Raw genomic sequence first — 11,707 nt, 5'->3', positions numbered from 1 at the left:
CGATGAGTCTGGAGAAAAGTACACACCTATGAAGCCACCACTACCATCAAGCCATAAACATATCCATCACCATGTCGGGGGCTGAAATAGAATAGTGGGAACTAACTATAGCTATCAAGAAGTATTAATCATGATCTGTTAACTGTGATTGTTCTGTTCTGATTAGAGAAAACACATTCTAATCTGACTGAGAGTTGTATGTCCCAGGATCTGGGCCATACTCCCTATCTGAGATCTGCCTGTCACCATGGAAAGATTAACAACCTTGTTGCTCCCGCCCTTTGCAACCCCTGCCCATATTGCCAGTAATCTGTGACCATTTTACCCATTTTTATTCCTTTGCCTACTTCCCCATGCCTGTAATCCCCATGCCTGTAATACCCATTCTTATTCCTTTTGCATACCTATTCTTATACCCTTTGCCTACTTCCCCATGACTATAATATCCATTTCTATTCCTTTTGCATACCTATTCTTATTCCCTTTTCCTACTTCCCCATGGAGTCTTGGTCCTTCTCCCCCATATAAGCATTTGGCTTATGGAGGGGTGCAGAGCAGATTTTCATGGGTGACCTGCTTCTCTCTCTCCCATATGCCAGCATTATTGGAATAAATGCTCAAATATGTTTAATTGACTCATGTAGTGAAAAGCAGCCCCAAACCATTGGTTGCCCAGTTTCAACCTCCCAAAGTATCCCCCCCACCCCCCTCATGATGTGTGTGTAGTAAGAGCCACCCTCTTAGCAGTTTTTACGTACACAACACAGTATTGTCAGCTATGCATACTATACTGTATAGATCTCCAGAATGTATTCGTCTTCCATCGCTGAAACTGTATACCCTTTGACCACTATCTCTCGTATTTTCCTCTCTCCATTGCCTGCACCTACATCCTACTCTCTGATTCTGTGTGTGTGACTACTGAGGTTTCACAGGTTTTGTCTTTCTGCATCTGGCTGATTCCACATATATGTCAAGGCTGATTTGCGGAGAGCTTTGGCCATGACCCACAGTAAGAAATACATTTTGCACCAGAGAGATAGTGGGAGAAAGAAAGAGAACTGAACCAAATTTCGCAAATCGATATCAACTATATGCAGCCTCTGATATTACGACAGCCCTTTTCTTCCTTCTGAAATGCTGGTGGGTACTCACTAAATTGGTTTCAGGAGCCCCCTACCCTCCCATGGAGTCACAGCAGCTGGCTAAAAAAAAAACACCCCCACCAACCTGTAGATCCTTTGGCTGTAAATAAAATAGACAATTCTTTCCCTGTCTGCCTGGCACTGAGTGTGAGGTGTTTAAGGGGATGAGGTGTGTGGTGTGTGAAAAGGTTTGGTAATTTGCCAAAACCAGTTTGGCTCAGTGGATAGAACGTCGGCCTGTGGACTGAAAGGTCCCAGGTTTGATTCCGGTCAAGGGCATGTACCTTGGTTGCAGGCACATCCCCAGTGGGGGGTGTGCAAGAGGCAGCTGATTGATGAATCTCTCTCATTGATGTTAATAACTCTCTGTCCCTCTCTCTTCCTCTCTGTAAAAAATCATATATATATATATATATATATATATATATATATATATATATATATACACACACACACACATACATATATATAGTTTGGTAATTCACTGTGGGACCCCGGGAAAGTCACTCATACTTTCAGATCTTGTTTTCTCATTTTTAACAACAAATGAATTATGTGCTGCATCTGCTTTAGACCGTATCTTGCACCTTTCTTATTTAGTCTCCCTTAAAATCTTTAATCTCTTTGGAGTGTATTAAAGCAATGCAGGCCCACTCCTCATCTGAGCAGAATTGGGCAAATGGACCTGAAGAAGATGCACCCAAAGCAGCTTTCAAAAAAATAAAGCCACAGCCGAAGCCGGTTTGGCTCAGTGGTAGAGCATCAGTCTGCAAATTGAAGGGTCCCGGGTTCGATTCCGGTCGGGGGCATGCACATTGGTTGTGGGCACATCTCCGGTGGGGGGTGTGCAGGAGGCAGCTGGTCGATGTTTCTCTCTCATCGACGTTTCTAGCTCTCTATCTTTCTCCCTTCCTCTCTGTAAAAAAAAATCAATAAAATATATTTAAAAAATAATAATAAAAAATAAAGCCACAAGACCTGTAATGAGGTCTCCTGGAAAATTTTCCAAAGCAGAACATTTTTCTAGAGTCAAGGTTACACAGGAAATATTTTCTATTTTCTATGAAAAAAACAAACAAACAAAAAAACACTTAGCCAGTTTCTACTTACCCACAGGATGAAAATCCCTTGATTCTCACCCAGTCTGGGAGCTTCTCAGAGCTAAGAGAACAAGGAAGTACATGGTTTATTATCTCGATCTCTAGTTTCTCAAGGAGCCTTGTGGGTGGAGCAGGCTGGGGTGTTGGCAGGGGAGTTTGCATAATGCAGGGACCATTAGGTAGCATATTACCAGGGTGGACCATATAAAGTGCCTCAGAAAATGAACTTGGAAATGGTGATGGTGTCCAGTGGGGAAACCAGGTAATGGAGAATGGTGCCACCTACACCAAGGAAATGGATTCAGCTTCCAGGATGCTCCCTGTGGTTGATGAACTTCTTAGTGAGACACTTGAAGGCCAGAGTAGGAGTCAGTGTACCTACCATGCTACCCAGTTTTCTTTTCTCATATTCCATCTCAGTTTACCACTTAGGGAAAATGGCATGCCCATATTCTTGGTCTTTGAGATAGGGTTACCCAACATAATCACACTCACTTACTTGGCTGGTAAAATTCTTGACTGGTCCCATTAGCATGATGTCCTGAAATTTTCTTCTCATTTGCATTAGAAGAATCTTGGTAAGATCCAGCAAAAATATGGTCAATATCCCCTACTCTGACAAGTCCAAATACACATCCAGCGATTTACTCCTTATCTTGGTTTTAGTACATTTATGAAACATTGCCTTATTATCTCTGACATGAATATCTTCCTTTTTCAGGGTCCCATTTCTTTTTATAAAATATTTAAATTATCAAAAATATATATTTTAATTACCACCTGTATATGGCTCTGTAGGTGGGCTTGTCCCTCCATGTCAGACTCAAAGTATTTGCTGCATGTGATACTCAAAAGGTTTCTTTTATATGGCAAAGGAAAGAGAGTTTAAGCCTACCCTTGTCAGCTGAGCTGAAGTGAACAGTCTGAATGTTAACCTGAAAGGCCTGTACCAACAGTCCCTGAAATTCTGAGCCTCCCAAGTGCTCACAACCTAATTCTGCATGTGACAGATTACTAGCCCAAACAGATGCCAGAATGCCCCTTCTTCATTTGCAGTCATCCTGGGATGACTCTAAACTTGGCCATGTGACGGGCCAAAGAAACAATAAACAGAGATTTGAGAAATACTTGCAAAATTGAGGCTCACCCTCTTTTGCTGCACTTAAAACCCCGAGATCACTATATATATATGTGTGTGTGTGTGTGTGTGTGTGTGTGTGTGTGTGTGTGAATGAGCCTAAGGTGCTTTCTGGAGGAGGAGAGAGCATGTGGAAGAGAAACAAGTCTCACTAGTCAATAATCCAGCACTCTGGTTGCCAACTTGCCAACCACCAGTGAGGCCATCCAAGATCATCCAGCCACCAGTAGACCCACCAACTGGCCCAAAATGCAGAAGAGAGCCCATCAGAGACCAGCCAAACTAGACTAGATCAAAAGAAATGTCTAGCCAACCCCCAAAAAAATCATGAACAAAATAATATGGCTGTTGCTTTAAGCAAAAGAAATTTGGAGGGTGATTTGTTACACAGCCAAGGCTAACTGATATACTTCACAAAATTGATAAAGACTAACTGGAACTTTAGGCAAACATAATTAGTCAGGAGGGTTTATGGGAGGAACTAGGGTTTATGGAAGTTCTCGCAACGTAACCGAGAGAACACTGCCCGAAGAATTCTATGTTTATAGATAAACTCTGTGGTTCTAATTTCCCCTCCCCTTAACTCTATTTTCCCTTCTATGTATACCCCTTCATCTCGGCACACAGGTCAGAGTGTGCACGTGGGTTGCCATGTCTGCATACACTGGTTGCAACCCATTCTTTTTCCTGAATAATTCCTTTTTGGTGACAAAACACCTAATCGATATTATTTTTCAGTTGATAAAGTAGAGTGGAAGGAGTACTTTGCACACATGTTGTCAGGCATGATATCACATGACTTCAACTCCCAATCACAGCTGATTGGGCCTAGGAGGTGGCCCAGCAGAGAAGTCTACCGTAAGGCCATCCTCTCTATTGGATGTTAACTGATCCATCCATCCAGTTTATGTCTCTTTGGGAGAGTTTGGACACAATGAGGGGTTCATGCAAATAGTGAAGTGGCCCATGAGCCAATGAACAAATGAAAACTGACAAAACTAGAAGCCACCAGACAAGGGGGTGTGTTGATGACCTTCCTCTTTAATCCCTGCTTCAGGTGCCTCACCTTCCCTTGGTAGAGCAGTAGGTTGTCACCATCACAGGATTCCAGTAGTTCGCACAAACCAAGGGAGAAAATGCTCAGTCTGAAGAATAGAGGTGTGACTCCCTTGCAAACTTTATCAAGCATGTAACAATTCACGCTGGGCAGTTGTAAAGAAACTGCTCTCCATCCTCCTGTGCTGTGCACTGGGAGGTTGTCCTGTCCAGACTGCACCATCAGGACCCTCCTGTGCTCTGTCTTCAACTGGGTTTGACCAATGGTAGCCGTGGAAGGAGAATAGAGAACTGGAGAAGAGAGAAAGATGGGGTATTTCTTTCCCAGGCAATTGGATTCTCCTGTCACAGGCTAGGGCCCTTTCCAGGTTTCTATAAGTGCTCCCTCCCCTTGCCCCTTCAAGCCAAGGATTGAGAAGCATTCCCCCTCCCACCATCTTTTGTCACTTCCCTTCAGCCCTGCTGTGAGATTGTAATTTATCATAAGAAATAGATCATTGATCTTGCTTGGTTTCTGGCACAGAGCTTCTAAAATCCTTGGACTTTCCTGAGTGATAAGATCAATGGGAGCATCTTTTATTAGAGTATTTGGTTTTGTCTTCAGTTCTGGATATCACTTTCGAGCCTTGAAGGTGAAATGGGTGTCTGGTTATTCATAACAAGTCCCTTTCCACCACAGCTGAGTTTATGTTACTGAAGTGCCTTTTGGAAAACACCTAAGGACGGGGACTCGTTGCCAGGGGAACCAACCAAGCACAGAATAGAGGGTGGGAACTTTCAGTCCACCACCATGCCACACACACACCGTTTCACCAGAGGGATAAGGGGCTAGACATTGCACTCATCAATGGCCAAGGATGTAATCATGCCTATATAATGATGCCTCCGTAAAATCCAACAGAACAGGGCTCAGAAAGCATCCAGGTTCTGAGCACCTGGAGATTGGGAGAGAACGGTGCCTGGAGAGGACATGGAAGCTCTACACACTTTCTCATATACCTGTCCTTCCATCTGGCAATTCCTGGGTCCTATCCTTTCCTAATAAACTGGTGACCTAATGAATAACATGTTTTTCTGAGTTCTGCTCTAGCAAATTAATGGAACTCAAGGAGGGAGTCATGGGAACCTCTACTCAATAGCCAGTAGGTCAGAAGCAGGTGACAACCTAGAGTTGAGATTGGTGTCTGAAGTGGCAGGGCCTGGGGGCAGCCTCGTGGGACTGTGCCCTGAACTTGCAGACACTGTCTCCAGGTAGATGGTGGCAGAACTGAGTGGAATGATAGGACACCTCGCTGGTGTTGGAGAGTTGCTTGCTGGTATGGAAACACCCCACACACCTTGTATCTGTTCACCCTGTTCAGTATCTTCATTTAACCCATTTGTCTGGATCAACTGCTTCTTGCCAAGTAGACCACCAATACACACCTTAGCACTATAATCAGCTCTACTCATTTTAACCAGAAGCCAATCCTGTTGTATTAACTGTAATAAAAAGAGGAAGCCACATTTCGGAGAAGAAAAAAAAAAAAGGAAATATCATCTTCCACCAAACTGTGGAACTCAAGCACAAAACATCAATGCCACTTCCTTCTTTGCCAGCCATTTAACGGTTGTTTCTCAGCAAACTAACTTTCTGTGCCTTGAAATAGTGGTATTTCACAGGAGGAGTGGTTAGAAGTATGTCGAAGATGTCAAATTAGAATCTCTACACCTGAAAATTATACAATGTTATTAACCGATGTAACTCCAATGAATTTAATTTAAAATAAATTTAAATTTTTTTATTTAACAAAGCTGCACACTTTGGCTATTCTAAAAGTCACTGAATTGTACACTTTAATGTGGTTAAAATGGTGAATTTCATGTTATGTGTGTTTTATCTTAATAAAAAATAAAGAAATAATAAGTAAACTACTGATCCCATCCAGGCTTAAGCAAGGAACTTGGTTGACCCGTTTGGATTTGGGCAAAATCCTACCCTTTACCTATGGATTTTGCTAGACATTATTTTATATAAAATCCAGATAACATTGGCTTTTGTTTTATCTCTGTGATGATCATGTAGTTATTATATTACAACACTCAAGTTGATGGTGGGAAGGCAAGAATGTATTGTAATTCATGCCAAAAAAAATGCATATATTAATCTCCAAAATTCCATAACCAAAGCTTTCCATATTTTCTTTTCATTTCATATAGAAATAAAATCACAGGGTAGGCTGAAGATGTTTAAGAATTACAAGCCATGCTTTTGAGAAAACATCATAATGGACAAGGAGTAAGAAATTTAACTATTAAGACTGGGAGCACCAGGCCGGGACCAGTTTGGCTCAGTGGATAAAGCGTTGGCCTGCGGACTGAAAGGTCCTGGGTTTGATTTTGGTCAAGGGCATGTACCTTGGTTGTGGGCACATTACCAGTAGGGGGTGTGCAAGAGGCAGCTGATCGATGATTCTCTCTCATCGATGTTTCTAACTCTATCCCTCTCTCTTCCTCTCTGTGAAAAATCAATTAAATATATTAAAAAGAAGAAGAAGAAGAAGGAGGAGGAGGAGGAGGAGGAGGAGGAGGAGGAGGAGGAGGAGGAGGAGAAGAAGAAGAACTTCTGAGCCCTACCGATGTGGCTCAGTGGTTGAGCATCGACCCATGAACGAGGTCAGTTAAAAAAAAAAAAAAAAAAAGACTGGGAGCACCAGATCACGAAGCTGTAGTCATCTTTCAAGGGACAGACAGTCCATGGCAACCCACAGGGAGGGAACTAAGACCTTTCCTCCCTTTTTCTGATGTTCGATGTTTCCCATTGGCCAAAAGCCCTGGAAACCAGAGCCCAAGGAAGTTCAGAGTTATAATCAGATGTCAGCAATTGAGGCATCATCCGCATGGATTTGGAGGGGTTCACAGAAGACGTCCAGCCCATGTAGATCTTCATTCCTTGTTTATTGGGTCTCCCCACCATGAGAATGCAAGTTCCATGGCAGGAAAGACAATGTACAACTTGCTTAGCATCATAGCCGCAGTTTCTAGAGTAGATACTGAATAAATATTTGCAAGACGAACAAATAAATGACTTTGTGACATTTTCTTAACATCTTCGAGCCTCCTGGGTTTTCTGGTCTATGTGTCACTGGCGTTATGGCTGGACCTGACAGAATTAAACACTCTGGCAAATAATTGGGATACACCTTATATCTAAGGTGACCAGATTGTCCCGCTTTTGGTGGGACAGTCCCGATTTTTAACAATTTTCCTGCATCCTGCTGCATTTTAAAAATGTCCCGATTTTTGGAAAGATTGGAAAGAATCTGGTCACTTTACTTATATCACCTCCCAAACCTGTAGAAGTAGAGATATGTATGGAGGTTTTGAGAAGATCCCACTGGAAGGAAAAGAGAGAGAAGGCAGACGGATGGACAGTCTGTCCAGCAGACCCACGTGGCTACTTGGAGGTCCCTGAATTGAACGGGTAGAATGAGAGATAGTGCCGTGGTGTTTATGAGGCAGAGGTGACTTTATGCCCAAGTACAGCAGCTCGGGAGCCCAGGAGACCGTGGCAGCCCCACACTAGGATGTGAACCAGTCAGGATGAATCTCAGCATTCAGTGGACTTAACCTGGCCATGGATGGAGATTGCTGTGCTGAGCTGGGCAGATAACAGAGGAGAAGGCATGTGAGGGGCTTGGTTGAGGATGTAAAGAAGGATGGTGGAAACTGACCCTGAGCAGAGACCAGATAGTAACCCAGCAACACTCACACACTCCTGAAATGAGATATTTCTGAGAAATAGGGAAGAGGAAAGAACACATTCTGAGATCCTCTGGTCAAAAAGCTCACCGTGTAAACTGAGCCAGCCCATATTAGCAGCACAGACAGATGCAGGTTGAGAGTTATTATATTTTATTGACATTGGGAATTATTCATGAAGTAAGGGCACAGATGGTTATATAACAAATGTTGATTATGAAGTGATACATTATTCAGGGGGTGAAATGGCAAGTACTATTAGGTGTCATACATTATAAAACTTCAAAAGAGAAGGCATGCTCCTTCCAAGATCAGCATTAGAAATATCTCCTGACACTTCTTAATTTTTTTAAAGATGAAAGCACTTTATTAATGGTATATATTAAACAATAAAAGCCATTGCATTCTAGATTCAATAAGGCTAAGTGGATACAAGCTCTAAGATCTTTTAGTAAGAGGAAGGCATTCCCCGAATGTCTAAGACATTTCCAGCATCATTTGAAACACTTTTTAAATGCAGTTCAAAATCTCATTACAATTAGCATCAAACAAGTATTTAAGTGATCAATAAGACTCTTTTCATATTAGATAGTTGTTGGGATGGGTCAATGAAGTAGGTATTTTTTTAATATGTTTTATTGATTTTTAGAGAGAGGGACAGAAAAATAGAAACATCGATGAGAGAGAACATCATCAATCAGCTGCCTCCTGCACTTCCACTACTGGGGATCCAGCCCACAACCTAGGCATGTGCCCCAACCAGGAATCAAACTGGCCACCTCTAGGTTCATAGGTCAAGGCTTAACCACTGAGCAACACCAGATGGGCCATAGTTGTTGTTGTTGTCAATCCTCACCTGAGGATATTTTTTTCCATTGTTTTTTAGAGACAGTGAAGGAGTGAGAGGGTTAGGATGGGGGGATGAAAGAGAAAGAGAAAGAGAAATAGTAATGTTGAAAGAGACACATCAATTGGTTGCCTCCCTCACATGCCTGGACCAGGGCGGGCATCGAACCTGCAACCCAGGTACATGCCCTTGACTGGGAATCAAACCCGAGACCATTTTGTGTGTGGGCCAGGGCTGTAACCACTCAGAAACACGGGCCAGGACTGTAGTGGGTATTATTGATGTCCATCCTTAATTCCCTAATGGAGCCAGCTTGTCCCTTCTACAGAAAACTTGTTTCAGCCAAATGGAAGCTGTTCACCCCTCCCCATGAGGGGATCACACAGCCAATAACTGACTGGCAGGGGGGTTAAAAAGGCTGGTCTCCTTGCCTCGAAATGGGACTGGTCCTGAGAGGATATTCATGCTCCAGAGCTCACCCTGGGATCAAGAAGAACCCAGATCCTCTTCGACCCCTTTCTGCTTTCGTCTCTTTCTCTCTTCTCAGAGAGGTCCTTCAGTAAGTCATAGGCAACAAAATCCTTGTCTCAGGCTCTGCTTTCAAGGAACCTGACCCGAGTTGCCTTTTGTCATTTTAAAAATAGTCTTTGTAATGAAATTACTAGAGTACTACTAGTAGAAACTTAAACAAGAGTATTTGGGTGACTGAAGAAACAAGACATATCAGCCATGCGCTGCATAATAATGACATTTTTTGGTCAACAACGAACGGCAGGTGCAATGGTGGTCACAGACCAGCTAAGTCAGTGGAAGTGCACTCTGTGTTGTTTATACAATGACAGCATCACCTAATGATACATTTCTCAAGACAGATGCCTATCTTTAAACAACGACGGCTGTCTTTGTAAAACCAAGAATCATCCTTCAAACAGTGCCCTGTTCTGACTCTCTTTCCATGACACATTCATTTAACAAATGTTATTGAATTAAACAGTGAACCCAGTCTTCTAGATAACTCAGTCAAGGAACTTGTGGGAAAGCTGGGGACAATATATGAACATCAGATTGCCCAGCATGCCAAGAAATACAGAGAAAAGGTTGATAACTTTAGGTAGAATGGACCAGATTTTTGAAGACAGGAGGTAACCAGATGACTTAGAACCCACAATGGGAAGCTTTTCTATGAGGAGATCTGTGGGAAACTGTCTATTGTCTTCACTAGCAGAGAGGTGTGGACAAGGACAAGGAACCCGGAATGCTGGTGACCCTTGAACCCTGGCATTGTCTCCACTAAACAGCGACCCTAAGCACCCACTGTTTAGTCGAGACAAGGTAGCTGAAGCAACTTCCCCACCAGACAGTTACGTAAATCCTTACTGATAAGATGTCTGTTACTGGAAACTGCCTGCCTAAGGGCTATAGGTATTTCCCAAACTGAATAAAGGATGGCAAGACCTGAGAAGCCCTTTCTCTTGCATTGGGCTTGCCCGCCTGGCCTCCAATTTTTCCAAATATCTATTTCTTGTCTCATTTTTTTCATTTGCGTGCGGTCCTCTCTTCAGATCCTGAACTCTGAACTACACTGGACATTAATCAATCACATAGATCTTAAGTTATATCCAAATTACTGTACTTCTGATGTTTTACTTTTTGACAGTTGACCAATTTGTGCAGTTGTTTTTCTTTAACCAGACATTGAGACACCTAAGCTTCCTCCCATGGATAACTACTAGTAACTTCAGGAGCATCTAAATAGAATGTTTAAAATGTACCTCAAAGATGTTCATTACAGTATTGTTCATAATACTGAAAAGTTGGAAATGATGCAAACTCAGGTTAAATACATTATGACATGTGATCCATAGATTACCATGCAGCCATCAGGGGAACAACAAAGTTCTGGAGGTTTGATGAGTTGAAAAGATGTTCTCAGTGGGACAAGTGGGAAAAATAAAGCTTTCAAAATAACATAGGTGTGCCTATTGTAGGTCACCTGAAAGGCAACTTTCTACTTGGTGTGAGACATCAGGCATTGCTATATCATGATTTTCCCTCTACCTACAGACATATGCAACTACTAGATTATTATCATAATCAGTGTGGTGTTTATTTGTGTGTGTGTGTGTTTTGATATATTTTGATTTCAGAGAGGGAGAGATAGGAACATCAATGATGAGAGAGACGGGCTGCCTCCTGCACGCCCCCTACTGGGGATCAAGCCCGCAACCCGGGCATGTGCCTTTGACTGGAATCGAACCTGGACCCTTCAGTTCACAGACCGACAGTCTATCCATTGAGCCAGACCAGCTAGGGCTATAATCAAGGATTATAAACAAGGATTTCCAAGAACACAACCTGGGCATGTGCCCTGACCAGGAATTGAACTGTGACCCTTCCAGTTCATAGATCGATGCTCAACCACTGAGCCACACCAGCTGGGGAAGTATTTTTTTTAATGATTAACATTTTTCTAGAACTTGATTTTGATAATATTGATGAGTTTGCTTCTAACCAAGAAGTCAAATTTTAATAAATTGTGGTTTGGAGGTTAAATAAAACATTTAAACTTAGAGTAAGGTTTTATATTTTAAAATCCTTACTTATCAGTTTTTCAATTATTTTGCTCTTCAGTGGAGAGAGGCACATTGTAGGTGGTCAAAAAAATATCACTTGAGAGAAA

At 42.4% G+C, this 11,707-nt stretch overlaps 1 protein-coding gene across 1 annotated transcript in view; it reads right to left on the bottom strand.

Annotated features, from left to right (window-relative positions):
- Positions 1–227: 227 nt before the first annotated feature.
- The window catches only part of ADGRE1 (adhesion G protein-coupled receptor E1), a 64,318-nt gene continuing 52,838 nt past the window's right edge, over positions 228–11,707 (bottom strand). The window contains exon 23 of the transcript XR_004991833.2: positions 228–239. The gene's annotated coding sequence lies outside the window, so the exon portion shown is untranslated. The remainder of the gene's footprint in view (positions 240–11,707) is intronic.

This window comes from Pipistrellus kuhlii, unplaced genomic scaffold (assembly GCF_014108245.1).
Source record: "Pipistrellus kuhlii isolate mPipKuh1 unplaced genomic scaffold, mPipKuh1.p scaffold_m20_p_30, whole genome shotgun sequence".
Lineage (NCBI taxonomy): Eukaryota > Metazoa > Chordata > Mammalia > Chiroptera > Vespertilionidae > Pipistrellus > Pipistrellus kuhlii.
The sequence above is the reverse complement of the archived record's forward strand: the minus strand, read 5'-3'. Positions and strand labels throughout refer to the sequence as shown.